Here is a 19,326-nt window from a genome sequence, read left to right on the forward strand (position 1 = left end):
GTAAAATTAAAACCAAATGTTTAAATCCCTTTAGTGTGGGTTTTAAGACAGAGTAATAAAACTAAGTTATAAATACATAATCTCATGGTAAAATGATCCACAATGCCTTATAAAAAGTATAACTAGAAAAGTGAAGTTGCTCAGTTGAGTGGGACTCTTTGCAACTCCATGAGGCCTGCCAGGCTCCTCTGTCCCTGGGATTTTCCAGGCAAGAATACTGGAGTGGGTTGCCATTTCCTTCTCCAGGGGTTTCTTCCCAGCCCAGGTCTCCCACAACACTGCAGGCAGACTCTTTACCATCTGAGCCACCAGAGAAGCCTATAACTAGAAAGACATTTACTTGTTGATTTGTTCATTTTTAATATTAAAATAGGACTTTAATAATTCACTATTCTGGATCCCATGCAATTTACCTTTTAAAAGAGTAAGATTCATATAACCATTTCCTTATTTGCCTTTATTTATAGAATTATTTCAAATTGCATACACACTTGTCCTGGTTTTCTATGTTTGAAAAGAAAAAAAAAGAAAAAAAAAAAGGAAAGCCTCTCTTGTCATGACATTCATCATCCTCCCTATCAATAGTTCCCATTTCATTATTCTACTCCTCTTGAAGGAAAATGCCTCCAAGAATAGTTATTGCTGTCTCCCCTCAATGACTGTTCTCTAACTTTCTCTAATCTGGCTTTCACCAACAATGGGCCCCCACCCCATGCCAACTATTTCACTAAACTTGAAAATGACATTCTCAAATCTAATGATCAAGTTTTTGTTCATATTTTTCTCCGTCTGTCAGCTATGCTGAATATAGTTGATTACTCCATTTTTCTTTAAACCTATATCTGTCTTGAAGTTCATAAAGCAGCACTCCTAAGACTGTTTATTATACAATGGCTGTCCCTTAGCATCCTTTCCCTCGTTCTATTTCTTTTACCAAACTGATGCAATAAGTTGAGTCATTCTTGGTCTCTTTTCTTTCTCAAACTATAATGAGGTCTTTCAGGCTTCTGGATTTCAGTATTAACATGTGCTTAGGATTTCACCTTCTATGTGCATATATCCCTACAAAATATGTCTTTCTAGTTTTCTTTTTTAAAAGCATCATGGGTCATTTTATTGTGATATTTTATGTTTATAACTCACTTTTATTACTCTCTGTCTTAAAACCCACACTGAAAGGATTTAAACATCTGCTCTTCATTTTACTTTTATAAATTCTATTTGTTTATATTTCCTCTACACAAACAACCGTAGTCACCTCCATAATGCATAAACTTACCTCATGTCACCAACTAAACCATTATATTTTTTATTCTTAGTAATGAATAAGGTCTTTCTTCTACTTTTGTTTTCCTATTTGTTGCCATGTTTATTGCTTCCAGTTATTTCTCCAGATATTTGGATATTTATTCTTGCTTGCTTGTATAATATCCCATTCCACAGTACCTCTCTGTTCCCATACATAATATAGTCACTATAGAAGACTGTCCCATTCAAGTGATTTGCAATGAGCACGGCCTTCACATTCATGTACTATTTTCCAGAATCTCACTGTGGAAAGCCTTTCACTTGCCATTCAATTTTGTGTGAGACATATTGATGCCAAAGAATAATGTTTTCTAAGGAGTTAGACTGTCAAAGTTGTGAGACATTCAATCTCAAAGAAGAATGGATAGACAACAGTTTGAATATGTGGCTCAGTCTAAAGTGTAATCTTAGAGATTTATACTACAAATGTATTACGATATATGAAGACTCTGAGTTTCTTTATTTGCTCTTCTAGTAATATAACTGCACTAGCTCTCAAACATGGTAAACTCTCCAAAAGATAACTGACTTCATCTTTGCGCACAGAGAAAACTACTTTTTTCTCTAAGCACTTTTCTAGCCTTTCCTAAATAAGTTAGTAAAAAGGTAATTTTGCCAACAAATAACCACAATGCTTCTTTACTACAAAAGTATTTTATAGAACTTATTTAACATGTAACAGGATATTATATGTATATATATACATATGTATATATATACATATAATAGTATATTTATACAGTATTTAAAATATATAATTTATACTATGAATATATTTAAGTATATATTTATAATATATAATACATTATATATAAAGTATAATGTATATTATACATTATAAATTTTATGCATATATGACTATTCAAAAACTTCTACTGAAATATGGTTTATTATTATTTGAATAGTTTGATGAGATTGAATGTGATATATTAGCAGACCTTTTAATTAACTGGAACTATCACAAATATGTGTAGCTTAAATAAATCATTATCTGGAGCCTTTCTAATTTTATTTGTACAGTTATAGCTGTCCAGTGCAAATAATAACATTAATTTCACAGTGAAATTTTGAAATTTCAAAAAAGGCCTATAATTCTGAAGATGTTTGAGGTTGCAGTGCTACATTGATGATGGATTTTAGCTACCTGTTCTGAAAAAATTATACCAACTATCCAAAATAGTAAATAAAATCAATGTGAGATTAAATTCATTTTATTCTGAAAAATTTGTAATATATTCTGTTTAAATAGAGATATTTGAAATAAATCAATATAAAAAATAGCCACCAAAATTTGAATTTTACACTCATAGAAAATGGTCTAGGTCACTGGCCTGTCATAAGTTTTACAACAGAGAAAAAGGACATGTATGTCATAGCTCATTTCCGTCATGCAAGTTCAGATTACATTTCAGATGTTCACTGAGTTTCTCTTTATTTTTGTGGTTTTACCTTGTCCCTCTTTTTTTGTCACACTATACTTATCTCCAGTTAAAAATCCCAGTGAACACAGTATTCCATAAAGGCAGTTAGGTCCCAGTCACTACTCTGAGCCAAGAAAACCTGAGGCATAACAACACTTAATGCTATTGAGCTGCTGACAAACACTGCATTCAACTTCAGTTCTAGAGTATCAAAATGATTTCTGTTGCAACAGTACATTATAAACAACCACAGGGGCAAATGTTGATATATTTGAAAGTGAATAATTACATATTTCTAAGTTTAAGTGGTATTGATGTGTGTGCACACAAGTTGTTTAAATGTGCATTTAGAATGCTAAGAGTAACACATTATCTGCCATCTATATATGATAAATAATATAATTTTAGTGGTTTATTTGAGAACATTTCTCATATAATCCTTTTGGGAGCACTGCTACAAGACCAGAAAAGAAAATGATTTGCTATCATCATGATGAAAATCCTGGAAAAAATTTTAAGGTGGTGTTTCCTGGATTAAAATCACACTTGAATATATCAGACAGTATAACATATGACAGAAAATAAATGCTTAATATATTCAAAATCTTGGTATAGTAAATGATGATAGGTTTATCTCTTCTCTACTAACCGTAATATTGAATATGCCCTGCTGTGTGCTCAGTCCCTCAGTTATGTCCAACTCTGAGACCCCATGGACTGTAGCCCACCAGGCTCCTCTGTCCATGGGATTTTCCAGGCAAGAATACTGGAGCAGGTTGCCATTTCCTCCTCCAGGAGATCATCTTGACCCAGGGATGGAATCTGTGTCTCCTGCTTCCTGTAATGCAGACCGCTAAGCCATCATGGAAGGTCCAATATTTAAAATGCATTAGTCTTTAAAATTACACACTTTTAAAAAACTTTTTCTTAAATTTCTATGCTTTGTGCATTTAATTTCAGTTTAATAATTCCCTGACCATTTTGTCTGCTGCTGTTTTTGCTCAGTCACTAAGTCCTGTCTGACAATTTAGATCCCATGGACTGTAGCACGCCAGGCTTTCTTGTCCTTCACTGTCTCCTGGAGTTTGCTAAGATTCATGTCCATTGAGACAGGCATGACATCCAATCATCTCATTCTCTGTTGCTCCCTTCTCCTCTTGTCCTCAATCTTTCTCAGTTTTCTCAGTATTGGTGTCTTTTCCAATGAGTGGGCTTTTTGTATCAGGTGGCCAAAGTATTGAGTTTCAGCATCAGTCTTTCTAACAAATATTTAGAGTTGATTTTCTTTAGGATTGACTGGTTTGATCTCCTTGCAGTCCAGGGAATTATCAAGAGTGTTCTCCAATACCACAATTCAAAGGCATCAATTCTTCAGCACTCAACTTTCTTTATGGTCCAACTCTCACACATCCATACATGACTACTGGAAAAACCATAGCTTTGATTAGATGGACCTTTGTCAGCAAGGTAATGCCTCTGCTCTTTAATATGTTGTCTAGGTTGGTCATAGCTTTTCTTCCAAGGACCAAGTGTCTTAATTTCATGGCTACAGTCACCATCTGCAGTGATTTTGGAGCCCCCAAAAATAAAATCTGTCACTGTTTCCACTTTTTCCCCATCTATTTGTCATGAAGCAATGGGACTGGATGCCATGATATTCGTTTTTTAATATTAAGCTTTATGCCAACTTTTTCACTCTCCTTTTCACTTCCACCAAGAGGCTCTCTGGTTCCTCATAACTGCAAAAAAATAAAGATGTTTCTAACATTCAACTTTCAATAAAGTAGAATTCCAGTCGGTGAGAGAGATGAATAAAACAAATACTATAATAAAAAAATTCTGTGGAATAATCTTTGCTAGGTTAAAATGAGATGGAACGAGATATCTTTCATGCTTCAGACTTCAATAGAATATAATAATCTGGCCCATCTCTATGTGCAAAGGCTATTTTTGAAATTGATAGATTCTTCAATGTAATGCTATTTAAATGCTTAAGAATAAATCTATAAATCAAATCACTTTAAAAAGTAATTCATTAATCTAATATATATTATTGTATCCCAGTATGAAACCATATTTGAATATGAACAATATAATTCAGAGTCAGAGCTTTCCTCTTTTACTTTCATCTCCTTCTCTCTGTCTTCTTTCTCCTTCTTTTCATTCTCTCTTCTTTCTATTTTACAAAAGATATATTTTTAAATTTCTGGCAGCAAAGAGGATTGGCAGCCATGTCAAAAATGCATGGAATATGCAGAGAAAGTAATGACATTAAAATACATCTTAAATGTAAGTTAAATTGTCACTAACTAGATAGAATGTGACTAGGCATGGGCCTGTGAAAATACATAGATTTTAAGGAACAGGGCAAAGTAAAATCATGTAATGAATTACCATTGCTAGAGTGAAGTTAGCATTTGGAAAAGCGTCATAACAGAAGGTGACATATGAAGTGAGGGCACAGATTATGACAAACCCTGAGTGCCTTACAAGGAACTTTACTTTGGATATGAAAAGAACATGGGAAAAGCAAAATGGCAGAATTATAATTGATTTTTCGAGACAATCATCTCTGGCCCTGAAGTTTAGTAAATTATAAGGTAAAGTGCCTGTGAAAGAGTACCTATATATTGTTATAGAAATAGGTTTTGGTGAGTAAAATAACACAGAATAAAAATAGAGACATAAGTAAAAAAATAAGCAATTATTTTAAAATAGCATCACACACACACACATATATCTATGCTAAGTCAGTTCAGTCAAGTCTGACTCTTTGTGACCGCATGGACAGTAGCCTGTCAGGCTCCTCTGTCAGTGGGGCTCTCCAGGCAAGAATACTGGAGTGGGTTGCTGTGCCCTCCTCGAGGGGATCTTCCCAACCCAGGGATCGAACCCATGTCTCCTGCAGCTATTGCACTGCAAATGGATTCCTTACCGCAGCCATGAAATTAAAAGACGCTTACTCCTTGGAAGAAAAGTTATGACCAACCTAGATAGTATATTGAAAAGCAGAGACATTACTTTGCCAACAAAGGTCCATCTAGTCAAGGCTATGGTTTTTCCAGTGGTCATGTATGGATGTGAGAGTTGGACTGTGAAGAAAGCTGAGCACCAAAGACTTGATACTTTTGAACTGTGGTGTTGGTGAAGACTCTAGAGAGTCCCTTGGACTGCAAGAAGATCCAACCAGTCCATCATAAAGGAGACCAGTCCTGGGTGTTCATTGGAAGGACTGATGTTGAAGCTGAAACTCCAGTACTTTGGCCACCTCATGCGAAGAGTTGACTTATTGGAAAAAACCTTAATGCTGGGAGGGATTGGGGGCAGGAGGAGAAGGGGACGACAGAGGATGAGATGGCTGGATGGCATCACCGACTTGATGGACATGGGTTTGGGTGGACTCCGGGAGTTTGTGATGGACACGGAGGCCTGGCGTGCTGCGATTCATGGGATCACAAACAGTCGGACACGACTGAGTGACTGAACTGAACTGTTACTGTAATGTGATTATCACCACAGTATTAGCTAACAACTCCATCAAGTCAATTAACAGCTTCTTTTTTTGTGATGAGAACAATTAAGATCTAATCTCTTAGCAGCTTTGAAGTTTATAATACCATACTGATGAATACAATTGCTATGCTACCCATTGGATCCCCAGAACTTATTTATCTAAGAGTTTCAAGTTTTTACCCTTAGACAACATCTCCACAATTTCTCCACTTCACGTCCGTGGTAACCACCATTCTATTCTCTGTATCTGTGACTCCTGAATTATTTCAAAAACAAAGTCCAAACCTCTATGTTCTTATTTCTTAATAATACCATTTACATTCTTAAAGAAAAAAAGTATATGCTTTGTTCACTGCATAAAATGTCATAATTGTTAAAATATTATTCTATGAAAAGTTATTATATCCTTAGATTGCATTTATTTTATAAATTAGATTACTTTTTTCTAGAACCTTTATTAATGCAACAAATCATAATATGAATAATATATTATTCTTTCTCTAAGGATCATTTCTAAATTCCTCCTTAGGAAGGAAATAATTACTTTTTTAAACTTTTCTTTTAAGGAAATTAAATATATAGGAGATACCAAAGTAAGATTATAAAATTTACACATTCTCACAAATTTTGATGTTAGGAATCAAAAACCTAAATTTTTGGCATAAAAATGCTTTCTTACACTCACATTATTTTTTGATTTCTTTGCTTTTGTCCAGTCACTGTACTGAGCATTTTTAACACATATCATTTAGATTAAGCACCTCAAAAATAAAATCTTATGCTTTATATTCATTAAGTTCTCATATTATGAAGTTAATGATTCAGAAATTTTAGAAAATACTGATTTGTACAGTCAGTAACAGAGCTTAATTTCAAGACTAAGTACTGCCTTTCATAGGGGTATATTTTTGGGCTCCAAAATCACTGAAGATGGTGATTGCTGCCATGAAATTAAAAGACATTTACTCCTTGGAAGGAAAGTTATGACCAACCTAGATAGTATATTAAAAAGCAGAGATATTACTTTGTCAGCAAAGGTCCATCTAGTCAAGGCTATGGTTTTTCCAGTGGTCATGTATAGACGTGAGAGTTGAGAATTGATGCTTTTGAACTGTAGTGTTGGAGAAGACGCTTGAGAGTCCCTTGGACTACAAGAAGATCCAACCAGTCCATCCTAAAGGAGACCAGTCCTGGGTGTTCATTGGAAGGACTGATGCTGAGGCTGAAACTCCAATACTTTGGCCACCTCATGCGAAGAGTTGATTCGTTGGAAAAGACCCTGATGCTGGGAGGGATTGAGAGCTGCAGGAGAAGGGGACGACAGAGGATGAGATGGCTGGATGGCATCACCGACTCAATGGACATGAGTTTGAGTAAACTCTGGGAGTTGAGTTGGTGATGGACAGGGAGGCCTGGAGTGCTGTGATTCATAGGGTTGCAAAGAGTTGGACATGACTCAGCAACTGAGCTGAACTGATATATATATTTGCCTATGCTGTGGGGTTTATAGGATTTTAGTTTCCTAACCAGACCAGGGATTGAAACTGGTACTCTCAACAGTGAAAGAACCAAGTCTTAACAGCTGGACACCAGGCTATTCACTCACAAATATATATATATATATATATATATATATTTTTACTTTATTTTACGTTACAGTACTATATTGGTTTTGCCATACATTGACAAGAATCCACCACGGGTGTACATGCATTCCCAAACATGAACCCCCCTCCCACCTCCCTCCCCATAACATCTCTCTGGGTCATCCCCGTGCACCAGCCCCAAGCATCCTGTATCCTGCATCGGACATAAATTTCACAAATATATTCTTAACCATTAAGACTGTCCCTGAGGAGAGACCAACGACTATTGAGATCCTAGCGCATGCCACACTTTGTTACATCCTTTATGACAACCCATTCTGCATTTATTTCTCAAAAAAAGGTGACTCATTACTTAATTATTTTCTGTCCCTCTCCTCTTTGGCATTTCTTGTGGAAATAACTGTTGAGTGCTTACTATATGCTGGACATTTTTGTCCTTGCTGGAGACAAAGCAATGTGTAAACCAAACTCTAATTTCATGGAGTTTGCATTTAGAAATTCCCTCTTTAACTGAGAGATAATTTATAAATAACTTCCTTAATTTCCAGATATTTGGGGCTTTCTTAAATTACTGACTTTTAATTATATTTCTTTGTGGTTAGAGCATATACTTTAAATCCCTTTAAATTCATCAATATTAGATTTTTGGTTCAGTGACTGGTCTATCTTGGTAAAGATACATATGCACTTGAAAAGAATGTGTATTCTGTAGTCTTCAGAGGTGTTATTCTAAAAATGTAAATTAAAACAAGGGATTCTTCAGATATATGTCTTTTATTTATTTATTGCTTTTATTATGACTTTGTTATTCAGTTCAGTCACTCAGTCATGTCTGACTCTTTGTGACCCCATGGACTGTAGCACGCCAGGCTTCCCTGTCCATCGCCAACTCCCAGAGCTTGCTTAAACACATGTCCGTCAAGTCGGTGATGCCATCCTACCATCTCATCCTCTGTCATCCCCTTCTCTTCCTGCTCTCAATCTTTCCCCAAATCAGGGTCTTCTCCAATGATTCAATTCTTCGCATCAGGTGGCTGAAGTATTGGAGCTTCAGCTTCAGCATCAGTTATTAGTATTCATTATTTGGTACATCAGTCAGTTCAGTTTAGTTGCTCAGTCGTGTCCGACTCTTTGCGACCCCATGAATCGCAGCACACCGGGCATCCCTGTCCATCACCATCTTGCAGAGTTCACTCAAACTCACATCCATCGAGTCAGTGATGCTATCCAGATATCTCATCCTCTGTCGTCCCCTTTTCCTCCTGCCCCCAATCCCTCCCAGCATCAGAGTCTTTTCCAATAAGTCGACTCTTCGCATGGGGTGGCCAAAGTACTGGTGTTTCAGCTTTAGTAATATTCCTTCCAAAGAACACCCAGGGCTGATCTCCTTTAGAATGAACTGGTTGGATCTCCTTGCAGTCCAAGGGACTCTCAAAAGTCTTTTCCAACACCACAGTTCAAAAGCATCAGTTCTTCAGCACTCAGCTTTCTTCATAGTCCAACTCTCACATCCATACATGACCACTGGAAAAACCATAGCCTTGACTAGACGGACCTTAGTTGGCAAAGTAATGTCTCTGCTTTACAATATGCTATCTAGGTTGGTCATAATTGATCACTTTTGCTTTTCTGATGAATTTTCCCTTTTATCACTATGAAATAATACTTTTTATCTCTGGTAATATTTTTTACTGAAGTCTCGTTTTCCTGAACTTAGTATATCCACTCTAAGTTGCATATGCTAACTCGTTTGACATATACTATCTCTCAAAGTGAGTTTGTTCTCTTTTTCTTTTTCCTTCTCCATCCAAATTTTGAAGATGATACGTCACTATCTTCTAGTCTTACGGCTTCTGAGCCACCATTCAAAATGTCTTTATATGTCATTTTCTTTTTTTATTTTTATTTTACTTTACAATCATGTATTGGTTTTGCCATAAATCAACATTAATTTTTATCTACTTGTTTTAAAGATTTTTATTTGTCTTTCAGCATTTTGATTTTATGAATATTAACATGGTTGCCTTGGTACTTACCCACTTGAAATTTTCTGAGATGTTTAAAGTTATAAACGTATGCCATTCACTGCATTTGGATATTTTTATACATTATTTTTTAAAATATGTCCTGGTCTTCCCATCTAGTACTCAGATTACACATATGTTAAACTTTCTAATACTGTCCCACAGGTTTCTGAGACACTTATTTTTCTTCTGGAAAATTTCACTTTATTCTCAATTTTTTTTGTGGATAATTTCTATTGATCTTTCTTCAGGTTCAGGGTTTCTTTCCACTGTCATCTCCCTATGGTTATTATGTTAATTAGTAGAAATTTTAATTTCAGATACTATATTTTCTACTTATGAAACTTTTATCCAGTTCTTTTGTACCATTTATTTATCTCAGTTATATTATTATTTTTGTTTCATTCAACTCAAGTATGTTTTCCTTTACATCATGAAGCATAGTTAAATACCCTCATTAAAGTCTTCGATGATTCCATTCTCTGGGTCTTCACAGTGTTAACAGCTCATAATTATATTTTCCCTTGAGAATCAGTCATATTTTTCCAATTATTTTAATGTCAAGTCATATCTGTGATATATTCTATTTAATGTCATATTGTATACACACATATTCTTTATAGCCATCTAGAGAATGTTGATGTATTTGTTTCAGCAATCAGTCTAGCTAGGTTCAACCAATTACTACAAGTTTTTTCTTGGTTTTGCAGATAGTAGTTCAAATTTAAATTAACTTTCTTTAAGTGTTTTTTGTTTGTTTAGCTGGATCATGAAAATATATGTTTCAGGGATTGTGTTAAGATTTGTGCCAGTTCATAGACAAAATCAGAGAATCTTCTTCCCAGCTCCATCTGGAATCTCATGTTCTACTATGGTTCATCAAGTGTCTTTGCTAGTATTTTTGGTCAGCAGAGTTTCTATGCTGAGTGATAGCTATCTATACTTCACTACTCCATGAGTGGGGGAGAAACAGGACAGGAAAGAAAAATAGTAAAAAATCATGATCATGACAGCTACTTCTCCAAATTCTGACCAACCTTTAAAATAAGACAAATTTGCTTACATTCCAACATTCTTTGATAGTTTTGTTTTTAGTTCATTATTTTTTAAATTGTAGAATTTATAGTTGAAATTAGAATGATGCATGAAATACAGAGGGCTTTCACTGCTAAAGAGCAACCAGAATTTCAGGGAGAAACTTTGTCTTCATTAATAAGATTAATGAAAATTTCAAATAAAGTTATTATGTCCCCTTCCTGATACTTCATGTAATTAGAATTTCACACAATAAAAAGTTAGCTTTTTTTAAATTGACAGGTTCAGTTTACTTAAATTTCATATGAAAAAGACAGATACAGATTTTATTTAGATACAGTTTTGACATATTCTATATTTACATAAATATATACATAAAAACAAAGCTAATTAGGTTTGATTCAGGTACATGTTTATCTAATGGTATCCGCATTGGTAAAGAATCCGGCTAACAGTGCAGGAGATGCAAGAGACTCGGGTTCGATCCCTAGGTCAGAAAGATTCCCTGGAGTAGGAAATGGCAACCCACTCCAGTATTCTTGCCAGGATATCCCATGGAAAGAGGAGCCTGCCTCGCTACAGTCCATGGGGTTGTAAAGAGTCAGACTTGACTGATAACACTTTAGTCTTATCTAATAGACACCTTTTAAAAGAAAAAAATTTTTTTACATTTGTCACAATTGATAAACAGATGACTTTTACCATGTATTCTCTAAACACGTTGCTGGTATAAGAAAAGACTGAATTTTGTATAGATAATAATATTTAGTGGATTTACTATAGTTTTAAATTTTCTGATATTTTAGTCAATAATTTGATTTATTTTCTTTTCCCAAGATAAAATTGTGCCACCTAAATTATTTTTATCAGACTTTCCAAATTTTTATATTTTATTTTATATAATTTGCCTTTTTCTATAATTAATGATAATGGAGATATTTTATATATAACTTTATTTCACCTTTAAATATTACATTGGACTTCCTGGCATTTATTTACATTGTTTACATTTATTTACAATAATTTACATTGACCTATTATTTTTGTGGAGATAAATTCATATTTATAGGTTGCTCTACATTGATGTATTCTCTCATAGTAAGGCTGAATGCTCATATCCCATTACTGATGTTTCCTTAGTAGTATAACATTTCATCATCTATCCACTCTTAACTTTATTCTGTCCAGAAAATGTGTCAGTTCATTTTAACTCATTGATTAGTTGGAAAAGAATTCTTCACAAAAAAATACAAACCTTTTTCCTCCTTTTATTAAAGCTAGAAAGGCCTGAAAGGCCATATATTCTGCTTTTCCCTCAGGCCTATTGGGAAAGCACCAGTTCCTGAGGAATAACTGATTTTAACTTCCCCTTAAATACATTTATAACTCTATTTAATTCTCAGACCTAGTATTATAAAACCCCCTTGCCTACAGAAAATCACTAATAAGGTGCACATTTAATTTCACCTCTACATTTTTCTGATCCAGTTTCTCATTTAGTTTAGAACTTGGGCATACAGAGGCATGTTATTTATTTGGCTCCTTTAACATCAGAATTATATCACTCTTAATTGTTTGTACTATCAATCATATCAATTCTACTTCTTCATATATGCAATATTCTAAGTTTTTAGCTAAAACAATAAAATATTACCTGTGTTAGGATCAAAATAGGAGTTTTCTGGTATCCAACATTTTTAAATAGCTTTATGGTCCTCGTGGGTCATTCTTTGAAGATTTTTAAATGTAATTGAATAACATTTTTTTACAATCTTAAACCAATTCAGATTGCTTTCAAATCTTAACAGCAACACTTTTGGGTATCTATAAGCAGTCACCATCAATTTTTCACATGGACATGGAATGTATAAAATAGGAAAAGTAAACTATTGGTGCATTATAGCAACATACTATAATAGTTAATTCAATCTTGTCTGACAAGGGTATTTAAATTAGTATTATAGATAATTGTTATAAAGGTTGCTAATTTTCCCCCTATCAATAACAGTTGTATTTCCCATATTCAACTCTTTATGTCAATTGTGAAATTCAGGTTACTTACAATTTTCATTGATTATAAATGCTATTTTGGTTTGGCATTTTTCATACTTTCAAATTAAAGCAACGGAAACTAAAAATCAGAGCATTTTATGTGTTGAAATGATTCTAAAGCGTGCATAGTGATTAAAATCACTGAAAGGCTTTACATTTTTATGGGTACTTTACACTGGGAGCACTTCAATAATTTTAAATTACACTTCATTATACAAAGCAGTTTAAATTTATTGGAAATAAAATCTGGAAGAGTTCAAATTCTGGGCAATGTTGTACATACTGCTTGAAAATGACTAAGAGCACTTTAGTGTTTTTTATAAGCATTTCATTTAAAGGTGATCTGAGCTTTGGTGAGGAATGATATTAGAAAGCTCTGGAGTTGCTGGAATCACTCCAACTTCATTTCCAATTTGAAAAATTGAAGTTTTTATATAAATAAACTAATTTGATAGTTTAATTTTTCAACTATTTCTAGTATACATTTAACATACAAACATATTTTGAAGTATCTGTTAAAAGTCTAACTTTCAGAACATTCACAATTTCTTTCAGGAAAATCAGTGAAGTTCCACTGATTATAATTTGTAATGTCAGACTAAAAGCCAATGGAAGTTCAGAGAAATTCTGATCTATCAAAACTGTGCCACCAAATGATTTTACATTATCTACTATATGTTATACCAGTATATGCTACTGCAAGAAAGTGCATTATACAATAAACTAACATTAGTACAATATGGATGTATTAGTAGTAGATATATTATCTCACTAAGTAATAAATTGGATATATAAATTTCAAACAATAGCTGTTATTTCGCAAGTGTGACTATCTCAGTATTGGTAACCTTAAGTATGAATAGAATTTTCAGGGAGAGATACAATCTTCAGAATAATGATATTTATGAAAGTAATATTAAGAGTATGCTATCTAATAACTTTAACATCTTAGCAGTGTGTTTTCTCTCCCTGATGTAACTTCATGTTTACATACAAAACACCATGCTGCATAAGCACAGTAACTAATGCATGATTTTGTCTACAGATAATAAGCACTAGCAGTTAAAAATTGACCTACCAAGGCACAATATTACCCCAAACCTTAAAGAATAGTGACTTTTTTGGTTTCACCTTAGTAAAGAAGTAGACCCTTAAGCATTTTGTCAGTGTTTCAAGAGTGACGAATAAGCTGGCTTGCAGTACTTCATGCACACATTTAAATGATTCGAAGGGATTATAATTATCCCTAGCCTACCTATAATTCCGTAGGAACTTAACTCCTGAAACTGAACCTGCATTATCTGGTAGGCATCTTTATAAAAGAATCTAGAAATGCTGTTCACAGTATTTGCCTCCAGTGACATTCATCCTAATTGAATTGTAAATGAAGCAGTCAGGGTGTAAACCAACCTACAGCTCTCTTCACTACTGAAAGACAGGGAAAGGCCTTCAGTATATCCCCTTTCATTGCTGGTAACTCTGAAATGACATTGAGATTTGTCCATTCAGAGCTTCTCTTTTTATGGGAAGAGCTTCATTTTAAATTGCCTATATTTTCAAGGTGTTCTCTGGAGTGTCTTTGAAACAAAGGAAACTTGAGTGTCAAATTCACATATATCATAAGCGAAAAATGCTAACTCTGTGATCTATTTGCAAAATAATACCCAGTAGTTTATTAAAATATGGTAAGTAACCATAGGCTAAATACTTTAACTAAGTTTGAAGATGCAAGTACCTCTCAAAGTGTCTGAAATATCAAAATATATTTTGATTTTGATTCCTGGCAAACAGTCTAATTCAAGCTTTGTGAATATGTTAATCAAACTTACAGTGGTGTGAAGAATCAGTTACATTTCTAAAATATGCATATTCCAAATGTTGGAAATCCAACTTGACATCAAATAATTGTGATAGGAAGAAAAAAAAGTAATAAATACTTTTTGACTTGACTGCTAAGGAATAACTGCTAAGATTTAATAAAAAGTGAAAAATAAGTAATTTATGAAATATATACAATAGTTTTGTTTTTCTTTTTTAAAGAATCATCATTGTTATATTTTAATGAACAGAAAGCTTGGTATGATGGACAATGGAGCATCGTTTAAGAGGCACTGACAGTAATAGACACTCTATTCCTAGCAATTTGAGGTTCCCTTACTTGCCTAAATATTACAATGCCTGACTAGAATTAACTTTACACTATTGTTTAAACAATCTAACCTCACTCCACTTAAACAAACTGAAATAATGAAAAATTTGATATAAAAAATCAGGAATTTGAAATTATGAAATTAACAAATGTGGCTCTATCAAAGGGTCAGAGTTAACACATACCAGGGCTTCTCAAATGGTGCTATGGTAAAGAATCTGCCTGCCAGTGGAGGAGATGCAACAGACCTGGATTTGATCCCTAAGTTGGAAAGATCCCCTGGAGTAGGAAATGACAATCAGCTCTAGTATTCTTGCTTGGAGAATTGCATGGACAGAGGGACCTGGTGGGCTATAGCCTATGGAACTGCAAAGAGTTGGACATGACTGTGCGATGAAGCACAGCACAACTTTATCGCATTTTGGTGAAGTTAGTAATTTGAAATAAAATGAAGCTAACAAATGTAGAGATATCAAAAGATTAGTGTCAACACATAAAACTCCAGAAAAATTAAAGGAAAAATAAAATTGAAAATGTAAGAGAAAAATTGATATTGGTAGAGAAAATATTGTGAAGGTTCTTATGCCATAATACAGTAAGATCCTGGAGGCAGTATAATACCCACTAAAGTTATTTATGGACTAATGAGAAAGTATCCTACCATTTTGCTTTTTCATACTGTTTGCGGGGGTTCTCAAGGCAAGAATTCTGAAGTGGTTTGCCCATTCCCTTCTCCAGTGGACCACATTCTGTCAGACCTCTCCACCATGACCCACCGGTCTTGGGTGGCCCCACGGGCATGGCTTAGTTTCATTGAGTTACACAAGGCTTTGGTCCTAGTGTGATTAGATTGACTAGTTTTCTGTGATTATGGTTTCAGTGAGTCTGCCTTCTGATGCCCTCTTGCAACACCTACCATCTTACTTGGGTTTCTCTTAACTTGGACATGGGGTATCTCTTCACGGCTGCTCCAGCAAAGTGCAGCCACTGCTCCTTACCTTGGATGAGGAGTATCTCCTCACCACCGCCCCTCCTGACCTTGAACGTGGAATAGCTCCTCTAGGCCATCCTGTGCCCATGTAGCCACCGCTCCTTGGACATGGGGTTGCTCCTCCTGGCTGCCCCTCGCCTCAGGCATGGGGTACCTCCTTTCGGCCGCCACCCCTGGCCTCGGGCGTGGGGTAGCAAAGCTAGTGGAGGTGATGGAATTCCAGGTGAGCTATTTCAAATCCTGAAAGATGATGCTGTGAAAGTGCTGCACTCAATATGCCAGCAAATTTGGAAAACTCAGCACTGGCCACAGGACTGGAAAAGGTCAGATTTCATTTCAATTCCAAAGAAAGGCAATTCCAAGGAATGCTCAAACTACCACACAATTGCACTCATCTCACATGCTAGTAAAGTAATGCTCAAAAATCTCCAAGCTAGGCTTCAGCCATACGTGAACTGTGAACTTCCAGATGTTCAAGCTGGTTTTAGAAAAGGCAGAGGAACCAGAGATCAAATTGCCAACATCTTCCGGATCATGGAAAAAGCAAGAGAGTTCCAGAAAAAACATCTATTCCTGCTTTATTGATTATGCCAAAGCCTTTGGCTGTGTGGATCACAATAAACTGTGGAAAATTCTGAAAGAGATGGAACAGGACATGGAACGACAGACTGATTCCAAATAGGAAAAGGAGTATGTCAAGGCTGTATATTGTCACCCTGCTTATTTAACTTATATGGAGAGTACATCATGAGAAACGCTGGGCTGGAAGAAGCACAAGCAGGAATCAAGATTGCCGGGAGAAATATCAAAAACCTCAGATATGCAGGTGACACCACCCTTTTGGCAGAAACTGAAGAGGAACTAAAAACCCTCTTGATGAAAGTGAAAGAGGAGAGTGAAAAAGTTGGCTTAAAGCTCACATTCAGAAAACAAAGATCACGGCATCTGGTCCCATCACTTCATGGGAACTAGATGGGAAAACAGTAGCAACAGTGCCAGACTTTATTGTTTTGGGCACCAAAATCACTGCAGATGCTGATTGCAGCCATGAGATTAAAAGACACTTACTCCTTGGAAGAAAAGTTATAACCAACCTAGATAGCGTATTGAAAAGCAGAGACATTACTTTGCTGGACACAACTGAGTGACTAAACTGAACTGAATGAGAAAGTATGTTGGGATAAAAAATAATAATAATAAAAATAAAAAAAAATAAAAAGTGCTATGGTATAAATTCTGTCCTTCTAAAATTCAAAGGTCCTAACCTCTTTTAATTAAGAGAGTATGGCTTACCTCCTTTCAACTAAAAATTACAAGGCAAAATGAATGGTAAAGAAAACAGTTTGAAGAAACTGAGCAAGCATCAGAACCAGAGTCAGATGTGTCTAGAATGGTGGAATTAGCACAGTTCAGTTGAGTTCAGTCACTCAGTCATGTCTGACTCTTCATAACCCCAAGAACCACAGCACTCCAGGACTCCCTGTCCATCACTAACTCCCAGAGTTCACCCAAACTCATGTCCATTGAGTTGGTGATGCCATCCAACCATCTCATCCTATGTTATACCCTTCTCCTCCTGCCTTCAATCTTTCCCAGAATCAGGGTCTTTTCAAATAAGTCAGCTCTTCCCATCAGGTGGCCAAAGTACTGGAGTTTCAGCTTCAGCATCAGTCTTTCCAATGAACACTCAAGACTGATCTCCTTTCAGATGGACTGGTTTGATCTCCTTGCAGTCCAAGGGACTCTCAAAAGTCTTTTCCAACACCTCAGTTCAAAGCATCAATTCTTTGGAGCTCAGTTTTCTTTATAGTTCAACTCTCACATCCATACATGACTACTGGAAAAACCATAGCCTTGACTAGAAGGAGCTTTGTTGGCCAAGTAATGTCTCTGCTTTTTAATATACTGTCTAGGTTGGTCATAACTTTCCTTTCAAGGAGTAAGCGTCTTTTAATTTCTTGGCTGCAGTCACCATCTGCAGTGATTTTGGTGCCCAAAAAAATAGCCACTGTTTCCACTGTTTCCCAGTCTATTTGCCATGATTTGATGGGATTGGATGCCATGATCTTAGTTTTCTGAATTTGAGTTTTAAGCCAACTTTTTCACCCTCCTCTTTCACTTTCATCAACAGGCTCTTAAGTTCTTCTTCACTTTCTGCCATAAGAGTGGTATCATTTGCATATCTGAGGTTATTGATATTTCTCCCGGCAATCTTGATTCCAGCTTGTACTTCTTCCAGCCCAGCGTTTCTCATGATGTACTCTGCATATAAGTTAAATAAGCAGGGTGACAATATACAGCCTTGACATACTCCTTTTGCTATTTGGAAATAGTCTGTTTTTCCTTGTCCAGTTCTAATGCTGCTTCCTGACCTGCATCCAGATTTCTCAAGAGGCAGGTCAGGTGTTCTGGTATTCCCATCTCTTTCAGAATTTTCCACAGTTTATTGTGATTCACACAGTCAAAGGCTTTGGGATAGTCAGTAAAGCAGAAATAGATGTTTTTTCTGAACTCTCTTGCCTTTTTAATGATCCATTGGATGTTGGCAATTTGATCTGTGGTTCCTCTGCCTTTTCTAAACCAGCTTGAACATCTGGACGTTCATGGTTCACATATTGTTGAAGCCTGGTTTGGAGAATTTTGAGCATGACTTTACTTAGCATGTGAGATGAGTGCAATTGTGCAGTTGTTTGAGCATTCTTTGGCATTGCCTTTCTTAGAGATTGAAATGAAAACTGACCTTTTCCAGTCTTGTGGCCACTGCTAAGTTTTCCAAATTTGCTGACATATTGAGTGCAGCACTTCCACAGCATCATCTTTCAGGATTTGAAATAGCTCACCTGGAATTCCATCACCTCCACTAGCTTTGTTCGTAGTGATGCTTCCTAAGGCCCACTTGACTTCACATTCCAGGATGTCTGGCTCTAGGTGAATGAGCACACCATCATGATTATCTGGGTCATGGAGATCTTTTTTGTATAGTTCTTCTGTGTATTCTTGCCACCTCTTCTTAATATCTTCTGCTTCTGTTAGGTCCACACCACTTCTATCCTTTATTGAGCCCATCTTTGCATGAAATGTTCCCTTGGTATCTCTAGTTTTCTTGAAGAGATCTCTAGTCTTTCCACATGGAGAGCCAAAACAAAACTAACAAAGACACAAAAACTTATGACCAATATGCTAATAACTTTAATGGGAAAAGTAGACAACATGCAAGAACAGAGGG

The sequence above is a fragment of the Capricornis sumatraensis genome, chromosome 18, assembly GCF_032405125.1.
Source record: "Capricornis sumatraensis isolate serow.1 chromosome 18, serow.2, whole genome shotgun sequence".
Taxonomy (NCBI): Eukaryota; Metazoa; Chordata; class Mammalia; order Artiodactyla; family Bovidae; genus Capricornis; species Capricornis sumatraensis.